Consider the following 22,650-nt stretch of genomic DNA (forward strand, 5'->3'; position numbering starts at 1 on the left):
TATTCATAGATATGGATATAAACGTAGAATTTTTATAGTTTTAAATATTTCAGCTCATGAGTATTGGGCTGTGTTCTTCCTCACCATGTGAGGGAAGAGAAGGCAGTTTGTGGTGAGGAGCTGAAGTGTTACCAGTGGTTGAGCGGATTATCTGGAGGTCCAAATGTCTCTCTGAGTTAGGCAGACCCGCATGGGGGCAAAGGAACAATGCTTCTGCCCATGTACAGAAAACAGATAATCAACAAAAGAACCCTGAAGAGAACAATGAGCCTGAGATAGCTTTAACCCACATATTCCCGTCCTGGCACACGGGGACACTCAGCATTGTGACAGGGAGATTATCATAGACACTGGTAGTGGGAAATACACAGAAATTGTGTTTGATCCCTGCATTGCAATTGCTATATTTTGCTAAGTGTAACTTACACTTTTCTGTGTTTTCAGTATATTTTATATCACTCTGGTAAAGTAGAAAACTTGTGCAACATCAAATATTTTCAAATAAGTAAATAGGTTATTAAATACTTGCCTAAATTTTGCCTGCATACAAATATGATAGGAGTTGCTCTGTCACCTACTGTCCCCTCCCAGCTGAAAAGGGGATTATGGAAGAGGAGAGAAGCCTCTAGAGTGGAAATTAAAATTGATTTACTAAAATAACAAAACTAATACAAATACCAACTAAGGTACAGAAGCTTATACTCATCTTAGGCTTTAGAAACACCAAAGGAAGCAAAACACCAAAATGGAGGATCCCCCCAAAAAGGAACTCCTTGATCCTAGTAAAATTACATCTTTTATAATGAGTGTGGTGTAAATGGTGGGGGATACACCTGCCACTCAGCTTGGTTCAGCTGCCCTGGCTTAAGCTCCCACCTGACTCCAAGCTACTAATGCCTTGTCCTCCATCACTGGCCTATGATCGTGTTCCAGTGAAACCAGGGCAACATTATACCCTCCACAAGTGGAATATCTAGAAGAAACTGGTAAGAGTATTTGACTCAGTCTCACCACCCTACTCTATTTTAATTGGTAATAAATTAAATTAGATTTTAATTGGCTGTGGTTTGCCCGTGACAGTTCTTGGTAAGGAAGCTCCCTGTCTCTTTATGTCAACCCATGAGTTTTCCGTTTAATTTCTTACTGCAGCCTGTTGAGGAGAAGGAGTGAGACAACAGCTGAGTGGACATCAGATCAACTCATCAGAGGGATCTCAACTATCTCCATAAACTAAACAGTTTAGTCTTCATTATTTCAATTTAAGAACAACCCATTCCTCTAGCTACAAAGAAAACAACCTGGCTTTCCAGCTAAATGTGAAAGTATAAAACATTCAGGAAGCAGATACAGCAGAGACTATTCTTCTCAACTATTGGTGGAATACTTTTTAAAGTCATTACAGCCTTGAGCCTTAAGTTACCTTGTTGCTGTTCAAAACCTGTTACACTACAGCGGAGTTTGTTGCAAGACAAACCTCTCTTAGGCCATGGCGCTCCAAGGTCCAACAGGTGTTCCAGCAGAAGTGCACAAATAGTGCTCTGAGTCTGTTGCCCTCAGGACTGGTCAGCCTGGCTCAGTGCTACTGCTCCAGATTCCACTGACCTCTCTACTGGCTTGATCAGGAGCGAGCTGAGCTTGTGTCTCAGGACTCACCTTTTATTGGCCCCCTAATCCTGCTCATGCGCAGTTGGGGCCCGCCCTAATCAGGCACAGGTGGGCTTAACACAAGCTCATGCCCACTGCCTGGTCATTAGTGGCACCTGGTTGCCTCATTTCACTAGAGTTGCACTGCTTTGTACTTCAAATAAAGGAAAATTTAAATGAGGCTGTAAGAAGGCTCTGCACCAGCTCAAGAAATGAAAAGAGTTACAAGTTAAATAACACCACATTTCTTCTTTGCTCAGGCTCTAGGAATATTGTATCTTACTATTTTAGATGGGATTATAAATCATGCTGTAGAGATTAACTAACCCTCGCCAATCACTCAATGCTGTAAAACATTTGTCATCCTTTGAATAAGATGTAGAAGTAGCAAGACTTACAGGGATATAAATATATTAAAAAGAAAAATGCATTAATGCATAGGCTAAGGTGAATGTTCACTCTTACCCATAATGATATTAATGTTGTAAAATCCGTATCAGTCTAGCTTACATCTAAAATTCTATTACTACATTATTGATTAATCACTTGAACTTTAAATTTAGTTGAGAATGATCTGAACAATTCAGGTACTTTATCAATTTATTCTAGAATACCTTGCCTGTCAAAATGAAAGGACTGAAAGGTATTCTTCACATGAGTCATAAAACTTCCTTTTTTCTCAATTGCCCTTGAAAGTATATGATACAATCTTAATTGTATGTTAGAATAATAATAAGAAATATTGGAATATTCGAAGTAACAATCAGTAACATTTCAGGTATTTCATATATCTTTTAAAAATATACTTTCCTATAGCAAGCAATTATAAATCTATTGGTTTTATTTTACTACAGTAACATACATTGGCAAAAGCCAAAACTTTCTAATGTACTACCAGATCACGTCGGAATATATATTCTTATTTTCTAAAACACAGTGTTTATAGGAGAAGAACATGTACTCAACAGCATGAAATAACAAGCTGTTCTAATCACTGTTTTTCTAATCTATCTGCCCAAAAGCTCAGTCATAGTAGGAATTTCTCTATAGTTTCATATCTTACCTGGCAACTCGTCTGTCTAGATAGGAAAACAAAGCCATTAGATAAACCTAATTCTTAACATGTTGACTAGATCTGACAGGACTAATGTGACAGCAAGAATTTCCATTAGGTATTACGCAGAATTTTAGAGCCACAGCCCATGGTAATATTTTTATTGTTATTGCAATGTCTGGTTGTTATTTTACTCTTGTGGCTATCTTTTGAAAGAACAGAGTAAAATTTTTTAGGCTTAATAAAATTTCCATTAATAATACAGCTTTATACTGCTCAGTACATGATATAAACATTAATGAAGTCATGGAGGAAAATATTTCTCTGAACCTGAACTTTAATTCTGTAGTCAAGTTAGAGTAGTAATTTAAGCCGGGTCCAAATTTGAGCTGATGTGACTCTTCACACAAAGAAGGGTTGGTATGAAAGATTTTGCTAAAACTTCCCTGACCAAGGGAAAAACCTCCCACATCATTTGGAGATGACAGAGCAAAATGAAACTGAGAAATACTGTGGCACCATGTTAAATATAGAAAGAACACAGTATGATTTTAAGATGACTGTTGAGGAATTTGTTTATAAACAGAAAAGTGCACAAATTACTCATCTGTGTCATAACATCAACCTATTCCTCTTAGGTGCAAAGGATAAGCTAAGAGATCCTAGCCATTTTACTTGGAAATCATCAACCTTTTTTAACTTGGTATTCTATCTTGATGGGTTTAATTTTCTTAGCCTTCACCTGACTTGAGTCAACTGCATAAATTACAACTTTTGAAAATCAATTGTTAGGTGCATTCTTCATGTGGACATCTTTCTTGAATTCTACATACAGTAGGAAAAGACAGTGAGCTATAACAACCATTTATACAAAGGTTGGTCTGTCATATGCACATGTCGGTACACGTGATAAAATGCTGTGTCTTCTAAGATACTGGATGTATAAAGTATGCAGCCTGTAACATTTACATTGAAAAAAAAATCAGTTTATTTTCTATGGCAATAATTTTCAGAGATATCGCCAATTAATGCTGGGTAAATTCACTGTCTCAGCAACTGAAAATGGAAAGCCTTTCGGTCAGGTGACCAGAAAACTCTATAGTTGTCTTGCCTAAATGACCCCACCTCAAAATGTCTTTGAGATCAAATGATGCCTCATTTTGATTGAAAATATTTTTTAATTATGGTTATGTCACTGACAACATCAAAAAGAAACCACTGAAAATTTTACATAGTGTTAAGGTTATAATTTTTTTGTTTTCTTGCTAATATATATGAAGCATTTATCTTGTAGTTGACAAAGTTATTTGCCAGAAAAATAATGTTTCTGATTTATTTTAAATGGACAACTGTCTGTATATTTACAAAGCTTTCTCTACTGCAGTGTGACACCCCTGCAGATAACAGACTCACCTAAAGGAAATCACAGTTCTTAATGTTCAGGGAGAGAAGATTTATTATTTTGCCTTCTGTCAGTAACTTGTATACGTACTTATCTAATGTATTCTTCCCCCCATGTACTGTTCCCAATCCATCACAACCAGGACTATACAAAGATATGGTTACCAATAATCTTCAATGACTGCACTGTTTTCAACAGATCTACCAAGTTACATGACCAGACTTTAATTATACTTGGGATTAAACACATGCAGTGCTTTTTAATTTATAACAGGACGTGATGAAAATGTGTCTAGACATTGCTTTGATTGTATCAGATACATACTCATTATCCTACTTTTGATATAGATTTCATTCTCCTTTCAGTCAAATGTTGAATACTAAAAAGAACTGGAGGATCGGAGAGGTGTGAGGGAAAAAAAGATAAGTGAAATCACCATGCAAAAAACACAAAAGAGACAAAAAGTGTTATCAAGGTAAGCCATTAGGAGTTGAGAAATTTGGCACGAACAATCATCATCTTCTTGTCAGAGTGATTAGATGACTGAATACTTATACCACAGGCTCTCACCTGTGACATACCATCACAAAGAACAAGAGCTGGTAACTGAAAACCAAAGCCAGACAACTTCATCTACTAAGTAATTAGTAGTAACAGCTAATTAGTAATGACTATTTAAACTGAAGAAAGCTGTATTTCACAAGGATTTTGGAACTATCTACAGCATCACAGAAAGGCAAAATCCAGTATTCCACTAAAAGGTAGAAATAAGAAAACAGCTGCAGTGAGAAGCAGCAGAACACAGTGTTATGATTTGTGTCCCAATTAATTCTATAATACCTTCTAAATATGCACAGAATTAAAACACAAAATTTCTCCACTTCCTGTATTGCATTTTCTTTTTCTCTTAGCAGAGTAAGTTTATACTAAACAAAAAATTAATTATTAATAATTTAATTATATATATATAAAAAATAAAGATATATACATCTAATATATATATATATATCAATATCAATATCAATATAAATATATATATATATATATATATATATACACTTTAAAAATTTATTATAATCATTTAATATTAAGGCCGGGAAATGTGAAAGAAGAAGGGAACTAACAGTAACCAAATTTAAACATTAATGTAATTTGCCATTGTTCTAACAAAGTGATTAATGTTAAAAAATTAATTTAGAATGTCAAGATTATGTATTAATTTTTTTTTTCTCAGACAAAAGTACAGATGTTTTATACAACTTTTTTGGTGTACAAAAAACATTACAAGCAATGGTCTAGCTTGTCTTCTCACTGTTCTTGCTAACAGTAGATCTACCAAGTTCAAGTATAAGATGTGAAGCCTTTCTACATGTGTGCTGTTTTCTACATAAAGAGCTGAACCCCCAGGCCCTTAAAAATTGCTTGCATTTTATAGACAAAACAGAAAAAGACTTGGGTCTTTTATTCCATTTTTTTTTTTATGCATGGATATGACTATTGAAAAGGCTAATTAATATTATTCTAGTTATTTCTTCTTTTTGGAATCTTAATAAAGCAGAGAATTTAATCTATTGCAATTGTGAATAGTTACAAATGTATATCACATGGTAAACTCTTCTGACATTAAATCAGAGGGGAATTCTTCACTGCATTGCATTTTATGTCTTAACGGAGGTTATTTGAAGAAAAGCTGTTACCTTCAGGTTCCATAATTTCTTATCTTTCTTCTTTTGATGATTGTATTGAACTCAAGTTTTTGGTATTGAGTGTTTTCAAATAAATATCCTGTACTTCCCCAGAATCAGACGCATTCCATATTAAGTAGGAGCTGCTTAAATATCCTATTTTCTGTTTCCAAATTCCACATTAAAAAATCTGGAATCTGTTTGCTATTTTGGCTATGGCTCAGGGTCTCATTTCTCAGGAAGACATTTGCAGTGGTGAGACACTTCCTGTGAGATATCTTTTATGGTGAGACATTTTTCTAATAGGCAGCGATTTGTGAACTGTATAGCAAGGAATGTTACGAGCTTCCAGCACTAATATGCTATCATCTGTTGAAAAAAATCAAATATAATTATTTAAAAAATACTATTATATTCTGTAGTCCCATATCATTTAGGCTCAAATTTCCATAATAGAACTGGAACTGGCCAATTTTAATTTAATTGGATGTTCTGGACAAAAGTATGACACTCTTAAACTGTCGACAATACTTGCCATGCAGTGCTGGGAGTCTGGATATGCGAACCATCTCTGTGTATTTTTCTGCTATCTGTAAAGTAGAAATCATTTTATAATATATGTATGGAAATATTTATTGATTATGCATATCACATTGATTCTGTCATTCTGTCATTTGTCTACACATACTCTATAAAATGTATATATGAATACACAATTTACAAAGAAGAAAAGGAAATCTATTTGACAGGGCCTGAAGATGCAAAAAAACTTTGCAAAATATGTGCAAAGTATGTTTGTTACTAGTTTGTCTAACTGGTTGACAGTAAGTCTATGATAGAAGCAAAAGTGTTGTGAAAAACACCACAGGTGTCTGCCATGGTCATTACTCTACAACCACCATTTTAATCAATGGACCAGAATAGATCTTTCCTTCACAGAACTGTAAACTTGGAGGTTAAGTCTCAGAAAAAGGAGACATTACTATACTGTGGGATTGTAAGCAAGTCTAAACATTTATTCTGTCCACTCCCTAAAATATTTGGGGTTCATAAAGCATATAAATTGGTAACAATAATGATTTTACTTCTGTTGGTGTTGATGAGAGCAGGACAATTCAGAGTTGCCTTTCTGTAAATGCTGCTGGCCTGTGTAAATACATGGATTTAAGTTATCGTCATTTTATGCTGAAATTATAAATTTGTTTTTTGTTTGTTGGTTTGGCATTTCAAAGTATTTGTTTAAGAAAGTTTACACAGCTTGAGGATAATTATTTGCTTGAAATTTAAATCGCTCCAGCTCTTCCATCTTACTTCAATACTTGTCAGCTCTTCCTATCAGCTTCTTTCCACCTTTCAGATCACTACTAAATCACATTAAAGTAAAGTCTGTGTTTATGTGACACAAGGCTTTAGTTCACTACAAATAGAGGAAATATTTAATCAACAAATTATGTGTTTAGGATTTTGTATATTCTTTATCTTGAATACTGTCTACTTGAAGGAGACATAACGTTATCTGCAAAAAGTGCTTTTGAAATGTTCTAAAATTATAAATATTACAGTCTTCTGATAAGTGACAATATAACTGCCTAATGATTTACAGATTTACTTTGCTTTTTTTACAGATTTACTTTGCTGTATGGTTGTTAGCCAGCTAATCATAAGACAGAGCAGTTATTTATATTATGCTAAAATACCAAGCTTAACAGGTTCCTATTATTATAAGAACTCTAAAACTAAATTGTTATTTTTATATAGTTGACTTGATGCTAAAATACTACTTGTAATGATTTCATCTGATATCCAAACAAGAAAATAACATGAGTCTTACCTCAAGGTTCTTCAGCATCACAGAGGACAGAACAAATTAGTCTGCATCAGCAAACCAAGAAAACTACAGTCTTTTTCTAAAATAATTTTAGATAGTGAATAAAGAGAAAAAAGTACTATAAATATTTCTCTGTGGGGAACCTTACCCTATACAAAACAATTAAATAAAAAAACCCAATGCAAACCACCCAACAAAACCACCATTGTAACCATTTATATGGTTTAATAGTATGACGATTAACAGCATAATTTGTATCATGATTAACAGCAAAATGACAAGTTTTTCAGGTGATTTTAAAGATTTCCATGAAAAATCCCTAGGAAACCTAGTATTTAGTAGGGACACTCTGAAAGGCAAAAGGTATGGAACTCATATTAACAGAGAAATAAATCTGGGAATAATGGGTCTGGACACCTTGCAAATTAAATAGTAATACATTTTCAGTTGCAAGAAAAAAATCAACCAAGAAATTATTAAAAATCTATTTTGTAAAGGTCCAAACTGTTTAAACAACTACATAAACAGTGCATCTTACTCCAGGACTGGCAACAGTAGAAATTTTCTTAGAATCCATTTTAAGTTACAATGCAATCTTGCTTTCGGGCAGACTTACCTTCAAACTAATTGCAGACAAATGCAAGCACAAATGCTTTATCCTCTCACTACCAGTTTTACACAGGCAGGAAGCTTTACTTTACAAGAATGCTTCTGCTGAAATGGATAGAGATTAAACATTGTCTTTGAGATGGCAGATGATTTTATATTAAATATGTCCAGCAAAATGCTGATCATTCTGTAAAAGCATGGCTTGCTGGAAAACATAATCAAGGCAAAGGAGGTATAAAGGGAAAACATTTGAAACTTACATAAATGAGGTGCACTTGGTAACTCATTTGAATATCATTTTGTCTTTTATAAGTTTAAATTTATTAGAATTCAGCATCAAAAACTTAAGTTTAAAATCAACATTTAAAAAAAAAAAACCTAAAACTAAAAAAAAACCACTCAACATCAAAAAAACCCCCAAACAAGAAAATAAGGTTAAAAGGAGAATGAATATAGCCTTTTGATTTTCATGTACTTATGACTCACATTTAAGAGAGGAACTTCTACTCTGTAGAAATGAGGTACACTACATATATAGTCAACATGATCATTGTATATTTTTTGCTCTTTCTCAGAATTTCCTAATTCTGTTAAGCACTGTGCAGACATCACAAAGAACTAGATCTAAACAAGAAGTGTGCCAGATGAAAAATTGTCAGCAATATTCCCAGAAGAAATTTATAACAGCTTATATTAAAGCTAATAACATTTAGATTTTAAATTATCCATCCTTTCAAATACAATATCATAATCAAAGGTATTCTTCATACTTTGTAATGTATGATGAACAAAAAAACAAGTGGGAGAATGTATATTATTTGTGTACTACTGCATTACTTTGCTGGAATACTCACAACTAACATTTCAGATACTGATGGGATAGTTCATCAAACACAACATATGCTTTTCTTTCCTTTTCCTTTTCTTTTTCTTTTCTTTCCTTTTCTGGGCCCCCCAGTTCAGGAAGGATATCGAGGTCCTGGAGCAGGTCCAAAGGAGGGCAACCAGGCTGGTGAAGGGACTCGAGCATAGACCCTACGAGGAGAGGCTGAGAGAACTGGGGTTGTTCAGCCTAAAGAAGAGGCGGCTCAGGGGAGACCTCATCGCTCTCTACAACTACCTGAAAGGAGGGTGTAGCCAGGTGGGGGTTGGGCTCTTTTACCAAACGACTTTCAACAAGACAAGAGGGCATGGACTTAAGTTGTGCCAGGGGAAGTTTAGGTTAGATATTAGAAAGAATTTCTTTACGGAAAGAGTGATCCGTCATTGGAATGGGCTGCCCACTGAAGTGGTGGATTCTCTGTCCCTGGAGATATTTAAAAAAAGACTGGATGTGGCACTCAGTGCCATGGTCTAGCAACCGCAACGGTGGTTCAAGGGTTGGACTCGATGATCTCTGAGGTCCCTTCCAACCCAGCCAATTCTATGATTCTATGATTCTATGATTCCCACCGTACCTATTTGTTTCTAATGATTATGTTAAACTCTGGATTCCCTTTCCTCAGCTTTTGACAATATCTGGTCAGGGTAACCACAGTATATACAAACAATCAAGGTATGTACAGATGTTTCAAGGTGGGTAATAAAATGCAGTCCATAGATGGACAGAGAATTCATTATTAGTTAAATGATGATATCAGTATCACTCCTTTAATTTTTTCACCACAGATTTGAAGATAACTTTTATTTCAAAACAGCATTTTTGCCTCAGATGCGCCATGACAAGACTGACATTCTTAAGGTTTTTTTGAAGACCTTTGCTGTACAGAGTTCAACAATAAAATTTTTCAATATACTTTTTGATGTATTATTAAATTAAAAAGTCCCAACTGTACATTCCTGATTCAAATATGGCTTTGGATTCTTACTCCTTCTTTTCAAAGCACTAGTCTATGAAGTTTAGTTCACATCTTTCGTGTATAGGTTTTATGCAGAGAAGTAAGGAACCTGGTAACCCAGTTCTCAATAAAAGAGTCACAAGCATTTATGCATCTTAAAGAAATCCAAGTTTTTTATACTTTGGTTTGTTGGACTTTATGGTTTGCTTCTAGGTTGAAGCATCTTCTTTAACAGTTTGCTTAAATTTTTACAAGTTAACTGTAATTCTTGCTTTTTTGTAGCTGGTCAGTATTTTGTAATGGGCCAAGTCACTTCCTATTGTCTTTTCCAAGTTACTTTTTCAGAGACTGTTATCAAGTCAGGCTAAAAGCAACTGGAGTAGTCAGGTTTTTTTCAGTTTTTATTAATTCAACAACAATTGCCTTTTAGTACTTACAGATTTTTTCCAGCTATTTGGCTTACTTGTGAGTTCTGTTAAGGGATTTGGAAGGTAGCTGTATTGCTTTAAATTCATTTAGTAAACCCCAAGAGGGTTTCAGAGGCAAAGCTTCTTAGCAGAGGATTGTAGGCTTACTGATGAGAAAAAGTTCAGTTTAAACTCTCACAATGCCTCTAGTTAAACTTAGTTGAATTCAGTTACTCAAAGAAGTTAAACTTGTTTATTTCACTAAATATTTATCAACTTATCTAGGTGGTAGTACATACTCTGCAGTGAAAACTGCATACGGACACATAGGAATGTATAAAGTAGCTTATACATAGACATATGTATATATACATATATATAGTACCTTATACATAAGAACGTATAAATAAGCTAATTTAGGCAATTAAAGGAAACATAGAGGTAGATGTAGATAGATAAGATATACATATGCATATATATAATGCTTTAAAGTGAGAATTTCTTGTGCTGTTTAATCAAGTTTAAAACCTAATATCCACAGCCATTGCTACATTAAACATGCTTTTTTTAGCAGAGAAAACATGCACTCAAAATAATCTAACAGATGATACCTATATTTTTTTGCAATAAACTGAACAAAAGCAATTTAAATACATGGTATCAATGCAACAAACAACTTTCTGGCTGATGGGGCTATAAAATATTGTCACAAAAACCACAAAATTCACCAATGGTATGAAATACAACACTCCTCTTCAGATAAACATGAACGATTTTGCACAGGTCAGTATCCTTTTCCTATATTTTCTTTGCTAAAGTGATATGTTAGATTGCTCTGCAGTACCAGTTGGATGGATGAAAATAGTAGTTAATTATCTTTATTATATTAATGGAGTGAGATTTGAGTAAGTTAATCATGATTTTATGGAATATAGGGTGAATATCCTAAAAGGTTTATCATGTTATATTCATCTTCATGCTTAAGAAGGTCTTTTTCAAAGTTCAGGCTTCCACCTTGTGCATATTACTGAAAAATCTTTGTATCTCGAACTGCCTAATCCCATATAGATAATTTATGACAAAAAAAACCCCAAAAAACCTGAATTAAATTCTCATTTTCCGGACCAAAGCCAGACTACTAGAATACATATTCTGTGGTAGTTGCAGTGAAAAGTACAAGAGATCTTAACAATTATTGTCTTGCCCAAAAAGTAAAATTAAAAATAAACATAGGAAAATATTCCTCATGCTCTGAAATAAAGACTAAAAATCTTTCATCAAAAGGGTAGGGGAAAAAAAAGAAAACTAAAAATCCCCCACAAAGAATGAAAGCTCCAGGCTGAGCTGACACTCAAAACTTGCAGAGGCCAACTTTCTTCCCTGAGACTTCCATACCTCCAGATATGCCCCATTACTTCAAAGGCCAACGTTTTAATCATAATAACAGAAAGAGACATCTTGTCTCTGAGATAAGAGATCAGATATGATATCAGACTTGAGGCTCAGTTTGCCTTCTGCCTCATAGAGATCATTGATACTGTCAACCTGGAAACGCAGCTGTGTGTCTGCAACAAAATGAGAAACTTTTCTTTTAACCCCCAAGCTCCAAGTCCATGCAACATGTACTTTACACAGTATTTAAAACTTAGAATCTTTTGGGCACTTCTATTCTTTACCTCAGAGACAGCCAAAAACCCCAGAATTTTGCAGGACAAAGAATGTGACAGAAAAAACACAAAGACTGAGATCAGAACTTAGAGAAAATTCTTCACTTTTTAATTAAATAAAATTATTTTTTAAACATACCTTGATAAAATATATATAGACAGGTCTATTCTTAACCCCAGCAAGGGATATTTTGATAAAAGGATGTGACTGAATTTCCTTAAAATTACTAAGGGAGTTAGGGACCTGCTTGAATTATCTCCCTCGTTTAATTTGCTATTTGGACATGAAGAGATGAATATGAACCTTTATAGAATTGGGGAACTTACTGATGGAAGAAAAAGCCCTTAAGTGATGGCTTCCCTATGGAAAACTACTCCACAGCTTAATGTATCTTCCTGTCAGAACGTTTTTCATTATATTTACTATAGGCTTTTCTGTTCCTAATTCCATCATATTATTAATATATATCTTACTGTACAACATTAAAAGCACTTCTAGCCTTCTTGACATTTATATAATTACATTCTTTTGGGTGACCTTTTAAGTCAAAGCTAAGGTGTCCCTATTTCACTGCTAAAAAGTTTCCTTCATTCAGTCTACTCAGAGTTTTTTTTTTTTTTCCCTTTCTCTTACCTATTAATAATAAGCTATTTCCCAGCATAGTCCTTTCATCCCGTTGAATTTCTTCTGATTTTTGCTTTAAGAAATGGAGGTGCTATTCCCCTCACATCTCATGGAACTTTTAAAGCATCCATTCATTTCACAGAGCAAGATGTAATTTTGTGGAAGAAACAGTCCCTTGTATTGGTTGCCCATGCCACAAGGCTCTGGGTGCAGCAGTTATCCTTGCAACACAATCTTCTCCATCACCAGCTATTACTGAAAGCTGACAGCAACAGACATTAGCAGGCAGGCAACCTCCATGATGTGAAACAAACCTCCTACATGCTTTCTATCTTTCAATCTCTGATTTTACAAACTTTTCTTCTCTTACTTTGTCACTGTTCCCAAAACAAAATGCCAAACCCTACCCAAGCAAATTGCAACCAAAAGATCAGAACAGTTCTGCATACAGAAATACTTTTCAATATATACTCAATTTTCTGGGATATTGGTTGCTTAGTTTGGTTACCCGCTTAAGACACCTTAGCTTCCCTACATGCACAAAACCAAAGAAACACAGTGAAGTTCTCTAATCAAACTGTGATGTTATTTAGATATGAAGTGTAGCAAACAAAATACCTAGAAGTCCTAATAATACAAAGTTAATATAGCATCATGCAAATTAAAATGTAACCCTGAGATCCTTACCCTGTCCCGCACTTCAGCCAGAACAACCCCACAGCAGGGCAGCATAGAAAAGGATAGAAGGAAAAAAACCAAAACATAACAGACAAAGAAAAAAGCCAAAACAGGTTGGGAGAGCAAAGGTAAAACAGCTGTGACAATGTATGAAATATATCTCACGGATGGAAATACACTATTATTGCCTGCTGGGGACAACTGTAGGGTCCATACTTGATGCATCCTGAAATCATTTGGAGTAATTAAAATGGAGAGAATGAGTTAAAATACCTAAAAGACCCCGACAAACAACTCTTTACCAAAATGTGACTTGAAATTATTAGGTTAACATAAATATTTGAAAGAGAGAAGATTAAAAATACTACATATAGAAACTTGAAGTTCCTGAGACAGTGGCTAAAGCACCTTTTCATGGCTTGCACACTAACAATGCTGGGCCCCTCCTATTGTTTGTAGCAGACAGAATTAAATTCATATTAAAACAAGCAACTTAACTAGCACAAATGTAAAATAAATGATCAACTGTTGTGGGCTAAGTATAAGTACTGGATGATAATAGTCTGTATCTAGGGATGGGAGTAACTGCTTGTCATTCAGCTGAACCATTAGTACAATGATGTTTCAAATGTACAAACATGGCGTACCATATTTGGCACAATTATACTCTAAACTTGGCTCTGCTGTTTTTTTCTTTTAAAATTGCTATAGAGTTTGAAAATTAGGATTCATTTGAAAAAAAAATAACAGTTAGGAGTGTATGAAATGTAAATCCCACCGTAAAAATCTACTTACAGAAATCTACTATAAATTTTTCAGTGTAATTCTTACTTTATATTAAGGGTATATTTTTAAATATTTTACTTGTACTTGTTTGATTCTTCAATAACCAATTTTTGATTAAATTCAGGAGATGGTAAGTTTCATGTAGTTATGCAGGAGCATCATTCAACAAGCATCTGCTAATTAATTTATTGTCAGTAAAAATTACCATTCCATAAATAAATGCTGCTCAAATTCAAAGCAGACTTCGGACAATAATTGACCATTTATTTATCATATGTAAGCTATTAATAAGTATAAAAAATGTTTTTATTAGGTTAGATGGGAAAAAACAGCAGCAGAATGGACAAAAAGCGTCACCTTTTTGCTAAATACATAATGCTAAATCAGTAATGGAACAGAATCCCCCCTGTGCCCAGTTCCCAGAGGGAAGAGAACCCAGGACATGAAGAATTATTCGATGCTGTTGACTGGGTGCTGTATCAGTCACTAGAGCTGCACTGGTCTGAAGGCAAGAGCTGCAGCACCTCATTTGGTGCTCTTTGTGGTGTATATCCATGCGATACGAATGCTTTATTCAGGGTAGAGCAGGTGGAGGCACAGCAGCTACAAAAGCAAGCTTGGGGTGAGCCCAGAGAGTAAGCTGGCTGATCTCCTTTTGAGCAGCTGTAGCTATCAATGCTCTGAACAGCAACAGTAGTGGGAGGGCCAGCTCTGTGTGATCAAAGGACTTTGGCAGTCGTGATCTCTGAACTAATTCCAAAATGTCAATGAAATGGCACATCAGAACTAAAAAGAGACTGTAAGGAATTTAATAGCTTAGGGGGGACATTGAAACTTTAATTAGTCCCAAAAATAGATTTAGGGAGAAAAGCAAGCTAAGCTTTTATGAATATTAAGAAAACCAAAATGTTACAGTTTTATTTTCCTTCCTCTGTGGAAACCATTCTTTGTGAAAAAAAAATTGTGGAAGTGAGGTTCCCAAAATTAAAAACATTACATGAGAGAAGGAAAAGTTGTGTACACAAAAAGAAAAAAATAATCTGTAATTATTATTATTTAAACAAATTTTAAAGTCTTCCCAGTGAATAAGGCACAAAGAAACAGTCAGTGTTACCTACTTGTATATGTGTGAATTAAAGGGAAAAAAGGAAATTTCTGAATGTCACAGTTGTTTCTATTTCCTTCTACATAACCAACTAATAAAGCAAAAATGAAAACCAGAATAAGAATTCTTACATTTACATATTTTATGGGATGGAGAAATGGAATAGTTATTGCTATGCTAGCTTTGAAAAAAAAAAATAGACAACCTGCATTTGATTACTTAATTGACTTTAGTTGTTCTATTTAATCTTAAGCAAGTCAAAGCTCGAACTTTAAAGGGTATTCAGCTACTGATCTGAATACTTAAAAAAAAACATTTAGTAGTCTCTCTGGAAACAAACACAATGTGATTTTAGACCTTTAATTTAAGGATGTGAGGTTCCTGATCTATGAATTTATATAGTCACTGAAGAGGCAGGTTTCCAACAGAGGAGCTTTTAACTAAGCAGGGAATCTAGACTAAAACCAACAAAAGTAAGGGATATCTGTCAGATACCACACAAGATTAGGGATTTTTGTACCTGAACCTTTTTCTACTCATTCTTTCCTCATTTTTGTTGTGGCTTCTTCTTCAGATGAAAGTATTTTTCCCTTGTTTAATTAGCAGTAAAGTCTTGAGGTTTAATCATACAGCACTTTTACAGGTCTTTAAAACTTAAAACATTTAGTGAAAAGTGATTAGAATGGTAAAAAGGATTGGTGAAAAAAATACAAGGATTGGTTATGCTAAAATGAAGAAAGAAAGAAGTGACACAGTAAGTGTTGATGGAATAAAGAATGGTTAAACAGTTCAGAGCAAGAGTTTGTGTTCCCTCTGCTTAGGACAAAGAAATGTTCAACTATATTGAAAGATGACAAATGCTCCACTGATAAAGGTATGTGATTCCTACTGTTATTAAATTGTGAAACCCACTGCTGATAAAAGTTGTTTAAAAAAAACATCCATAAACACAGCAGTTGTAAATCTGCTACTTTGAGAATTTAGAAAATCTGTGCAGCTCAGAGCACATGATGAAATCTTGCTGTAGTTTTGACCCTGGAGATCCCTTGAACAACAGTACTTGCATTTATGGTACTCAAGCCCATTCCAGCTGTGACCAACAGATACTGGTTCACTAAACCCACTTCATTTTGAGTTTATCCCAGGCTAACAGCTCAAGCATAGTCTTATCTGGAAGCTTGTAATTTATTTGACTAAGAATATGTAATCTGTACCCATGCCTTTAGAAATCTAATGATATTAAAATGCTGTCAGTATTTTTCTGTTCATTCACCTTCTCCTATCAGAGACACTACAGTGAACAGCCAAAATGGTAAAATGGTAAAAAAAGTTGAAGGCAATAGTATTAGCTATCAGAAAGATATTTTCAAGGAAACACAGGAAAAGAGATGAAGTTAACTGTTTTCCAACAGTTTATATAAAATATCACAGCAAAATGGGCCAAGGAGCTAAGGAGAAATTTACCAGATTTGAAGCCTTTACTAATAGGTTTTTCTTATTGAAATCTATGAAACAGAAAGCCAGGAAAGCTGAGTGTAAAAAAGAGTGAAAAAGAGTGTATCAGCTTTGGAAAAATGTCAGGTGAAACAGGAAGCATTTAAGGATATTGTAAGGTCATACAGAAAGAGAATTAGTTGAGTAAGTTCAGCTGGAACTTAATGTGGACTTCTTTGTTAAAGATAATTAAAGGAGCTTTTATAAATATATTAATAACAAAAGTGTCTCTATTCCTTATTGGATGAGGGGGTAACATAATCACAAAGGACAAGGAAAGGCTGAGGTACTTAACACCTTCCTTGCCTCAGTATTTAACAAAAAGACTGGTTATCCTCAGGGCAATTCGTAGACAGGGATGGGGAGAAGGATACCTCTCCTGTAATCCAGGAGGAAGTAGTTAGTGACCTGCTGTGTCACTTAGATCCTAACAAGTCTATGGGACCAGATGGGATTCAAACTAGGGTGCTGAGGGAGCTGGCAGAAGAACTGGCTAAACCACTGTTTACTACCTGTCCTGCCTAACTGGGAGGTCCCAGATGACTGGAGGGTGGACAATGTGACACTCATCCACAAGAAGGGCCAGAAAGAGGATCCAGGGAACTGTAAGCCTGTCAGCCTGACATCAGCCTTGAAAAGTTATGGAGCAGATCATTCTGGCATGTAGAAGACAACCAGGGGATCAGACTCAGCCAGCATGGGTTTAGGAAAGGAAGATCCTGCCTGACCCATCTGATCTCTTTCTATGACTGGGTGACACACCTAATGGATGAGGGGAAGACTGTAGATGTGGTCTACTTCAACTTCAGCAAAGCCTTTGACACAGCCTGGATGAGAGAACTGAGTCTACCCTTAGTAAAATTGTGGATGACATCAAGTTGGGGGGGGAGTGTCAATCTGCCGAAGGAAGGAAGACATTGCAGAGGGACCTGGATGGGCTGGGTCAATGGGCAAGGTCAGCAGCGTGAGATTCAACAAGGCCAAGTACAGGGTTCCCCACTTTGGCCACAACTGGGGAAGAGTGGCTGGAGAGCAGCCCAGCAGAGAGGGACCTGGGAGTACTGGTTGACAGCCAGTTGAACATGAGCCAGCAGTGTGCCCAGGTGGCCCAGAAGGCCAATGGCATCCTGGACTGTATCAGGAACAGTGTGGCCAACAGGATGTAATTCTTCCCCCATTCTCAGCACTGGTGAGGCCACATCTTGAGTGAGGTCCAGTGTCCAGTTCTGGGCCCCTCACTTGAAGGAAGATATTGAGGTGCTGGAGTGGGTCCAGAGGGGAGCAACGAGGATGTGAAGGGACAAGGGGGAAAATCTTATGAGGTGAGCCTGAGGGAGCTGGGGTTGTTTTGCCTAGGAGAGACTCAGAGGGGACCTTATCACTCTCTATAACTTCCTGAAGGAAAGTTTTAGTCAGGTGGGAATCAGGCTCTTCTCCCAGGCAACAAGTGACAGGATGAGAATCATAGAATCATAGAATTTGCTGGGTTGGAACGGACCTCAGAGATCATCAAGTCCAACCCTTGCTCCACTACCACTGCAGTTACTAGACTATGGCACTGAGTGCCACATCCAGTCTCTTTTTAAATATCTCCAGGGATGGAGAATCCAGTACTTCCTGGGGCAGCCCATTCCAATGCCTGATCACCCTCTCCATAAAGAAATTCTTTCTAATGTCCAACCTAAACTTCCCCTGGCACAACTTAAGACAATGCCCTCTTCTCTTGCTGAGAGTTGCCTGGGAAAAGAGGCCAACCCCCACCTGGCTACACCCTCCTTTCAGGTAGTTGTAGAGAGTGATGAGGTCTCCTCTGAGCCTCCTCTTCTCCAGGCTGAACAGCCCCAGTTCCCTCAGCCTCACCTCAAAGGACTTGTGCTGGAGTCCCTTCACCAGCCTGGTTGCCCTCCTTTGGACCCGCTCCAGGACCTCGATCTCCTTCCTGAACTGAGGGGCCCAGAACTGGACACAGTACTCGAGGTGTGGCCTCACCAGCGCTGAGTACAGAGGCAGAATCACTTCCTTGGACCTGCTGGCGACGCTGTTCCGGATACAGGCCAGGATGCCATTGGCTTTCTTGGACACCTGGGCACATTGCTGGCTCATGTTCAGCTTCCTGTCAAAAGACAGCATGACCTGAAGCTGTGCCAGGGGAGGTTTAGGTTGGGTATTGGGAAGCACTTCCTCATGGAAAGGGTGATCAGACATTGTAATGGACTGCCAAGGGAAGCAGTGGAGTCACCATCCTTAGAGGTGACTCTGAAGAGACTAGGATGAGGCACCCAGTGCCATGGTATAGTCAGTGTGGTGGTGTCAGGTCACAGGTTGGACTTGATGATCTCAGAGGTCCTTTCCAGCCTCAGTGATTCTGTGAAATAGAACAACAGTCAGTTCATGGAATCAGACAGTTCTTCAGCAAGTTGATGTCTATGTTAAAAAATAACACTTGGTTAAATGTAGCCAGGTAAACCAAAATCAGTGTCAGTGAAATTAAAAATGGCAAATACCACATTAGTATTTGAGCAGAGTTTCAGAGGTAAATGTGGCAAATGCAGGTATAAAGACCTAATTTCTACACCAGCCTATCTTACAGGACTTGTACTAGTTAGAAGAAACATCCTAGGCTACAAGTAGAGCTCTACCATAGTGTGTGTGTGGGAAATGTAGGGCTGTGACACACCACAGTGTCACACAAGCTTTTTCATCTGGATTATAGAGTTGCTATAATATACTTGGTCTTCTGAAAGATTTTTGTGAGGTACCTCGCCAAGACAAAGAAAGCAATTAAAGTGTTGTAAGATATAAAACAGAGGCAATGGTTAAATGAATAGTGATTTAAAAGATAGAAAACAAAGGTTTGGAATACACAGACAATTTTCTCTGTGAAAAGAGATTAACTGTATTGATATCCTTCCATGTTTTTCTTGTGAAACTTAAAAAGATAAAGAAAATCAGAAAGGGATTTGCTAAACCCACAAAACAGATCAAAAATTAATATTGAGAATATTAGCTCACATGAAATGTCTAGATCAGGCATTGCCTGATAAACTACTGATTACTAGACACATAGTCCCTGTATTAATAGTTTTTCTTGGTATTTTCAGTTACCATTCATGAAGACAAGCTACTGAGATGGACTCTGGCCTACAGGAGATTTGCAGCTAGACTTTATAAACTGTGTATGGAAAACAAGAACAACACCAATCTAATGTCTAAAACTCTGTATTGGTTCTTTAAAGAGTGAAGAGCTTTCCCTTCTGCATGTAATAGTAATAGATGTGAGCTTCAAAAGTATATTAAAAGAACAGTTACTTGGTTCATCCAACTACTGAAAAGGATTTCTTGCTTCCTGTGTATTGTGAAATATCACTGTTAACAGGCAGTATCACATAACACACGGACTGATTTTTTCATGTCTGAAACCTATAGCAGTATAAAATAGTTTACATTCCAAACAAAAATAATTACAATTAATTTTTAAAAGTCTTGTATTAATAATTTTTAAATGTTACCTAAAATAATAAATCCATGTATTTCAATCTAGAAGGAGAAATTTAAACCATCTCATCAGAACACAATAATTTCTACACTTTTGTACTCAGATTTGAACATTAGTTTCCACAAATTCTGTGGGGAGAAGGCAATGGAGAACAGGTTATAACCAGCTTGTGAATTTATAGCCACAGTTAGTAGTTAGTAGATAAAGTTAGTACTATCACACACTAAGCAGATGAGCTGGGCATCCTACCCTAATAGTGCAGTACAATCACTCTAATGCAAATGCAGCCGTATCTGTGTATCAGTCCTAACAAGTACCTCATACACATGAACAGCATTTTACTGGTATATTGCATCAGAAACATTCATGTTGCTGGTCCAGATCTTATTCTTCACAGTAAACTTTGTTCCAGAAAGTTGGAACTGAATACCTATAGTGACTTATATAAATATATAAATATAAATATCTATATTTAGCAACCTATATATACCCATAGTACCATCAATTATAACAAAACAGTAAGTTTGCCCAGTGCAACCTTACCCATATATCTTCCAGCAGAATAGAAATCATACTTTTTTGGCACCCTGAACCAAATAAAATCACTACCATAGACATTGCCTGATGATGATACCAAAAAGGAAATACATTTCCTAGGGCAAGTCTGTATATATATATATATATACATATACATAAATGAATTATACTAAGGCTGTATGCGTTCAATCACTTTGTAACTATAAAATATTTCAATAACTTAAAACCAAAATCAGCAAGAGATTCTTTAGTTCCAGGCCCACTGAAAAGCGTTCATGTGATTTAAAAAAATTTGTGCCATTCCAAGTGAATATCTGTACTCTCCTTTCAATAATCTCTCATCTGTCACAAGTGGGAGACTCTCAAAATGCTTTCTAAAAGCCCATATCAAGATTGATTTGTTACTCTGGTCTTCATACACTCTGTCAATGAAATAAATACCCTCATTCTTTATCATTAAGGCTTTTAGGAGTTGTGGATCCTAAAAGGATTCTCAAGTGCCTCCAGTTTATGACATCATTCTCCACTAGTTTATTAGATGCACCTTTTAAATCCAAAGTAATTTGATTTTTCCCTTAGGTTAAGATAGATATAGATTTTTTTACCATCTTTTCCACAGATAACTCAAGTGACCAAATGTTAGGGAAAATAATGAAACGCTGAACCTTTTTCTTTATTTAGGATGTGCATGGTATTTAATCTTTGTTGATATGTCACAAAGGAGACAGATCAAACACAAAATTCAACTTGTTTGAGTAATGCACAAAAAAAAAAAAAGTATTCATTGTCTCCTACTATCTTTACATGATAACATTTACTAATGTCTTCATTTCCTGGAAAACTTTAAATCTGTGGGGCCTTAATTCCAAAGCAGAAAATAAATGCATGTTCCTGAAACTGAAAAAAAAACCCAAACCAACCAAAACCAAAACACCTCAGCAATATAAAGGTTGTTGTACCTTATAGAAAAATAGAAACATTAAGGTTGTAAAAGACCTTCAAGATCATCAAGTCCAACCAAAATTTATCTACCACAACCACTAAACCATATCTTGAAGAACCACATCTAAATACTTCCTGAACACTTCCAGAGATGGTGACTCCACCACCTCCTTGGGCAGCCCATTCCAATGCCTCACCACTCTTTCTTTTATTAGTTTTCCTAATATCCAACCTGAACCACCCCTAGCACCAACTTAAACCCATTTCCTCTCATCCTGTCACCAGTTACTTGAGAGACCAACACTGGCCTCTGTGCAACCTCCCTTCAGGTAGTTGTAGAGAGCAAAATGATCTCCCCTGAGCTTTTTCTTCAGAATAACACCAGTTCCTTCAGTCACTTGTATGACATGCCCTTCCAATCCCTCACCAACCTCATAGCCCTTTTCTGGAAATGCTCCAAGACCCCAATGTCTTTCTTATACTGTGGTGTCCAGAACTGAACACCATACTCAAGCTGTGGCCTCGCTAGGGCTGAGCACATGGGCACTTCCCTATTCCTGCTGGCCACACTGTTCCTGATACAGGCCAGGATGCCATTTGCCTTCTTGGCCACCTGGGCATGCTGCTGGCTCATGTTCAGCCAGCCATTCACCAGGACTCCCAGGTCCCTCTCTGCTGGGCTGCTTTCCAACCACTTCTCCCCAAGCCTGTAGCACTGCTTGGAGTTACTGTGACTCATCTTACCTGGAGGAAATAGCTACAATTTTGAAAGTAAAATAATAGCTTTCAATCAATATTTTAATAAAAGACAAGGTTCTTATTTCTTTCAGATAAATTGAATACATACAGCACA

The sequence above is a fragment of the Calypte anna genome, chromosome 2, assembly GCF_003957555.1.
Source record: "Calypte anna isolate BGI_N300 chromosome 2, bCalAnn1_v1.p, whole genome shotgun sequence".
Lineage (NCBI taxonomy): Eukaryota > Metazoa > Chordata > Aves > Apodiformes > Trochilidae > Calypte > Calypte anna.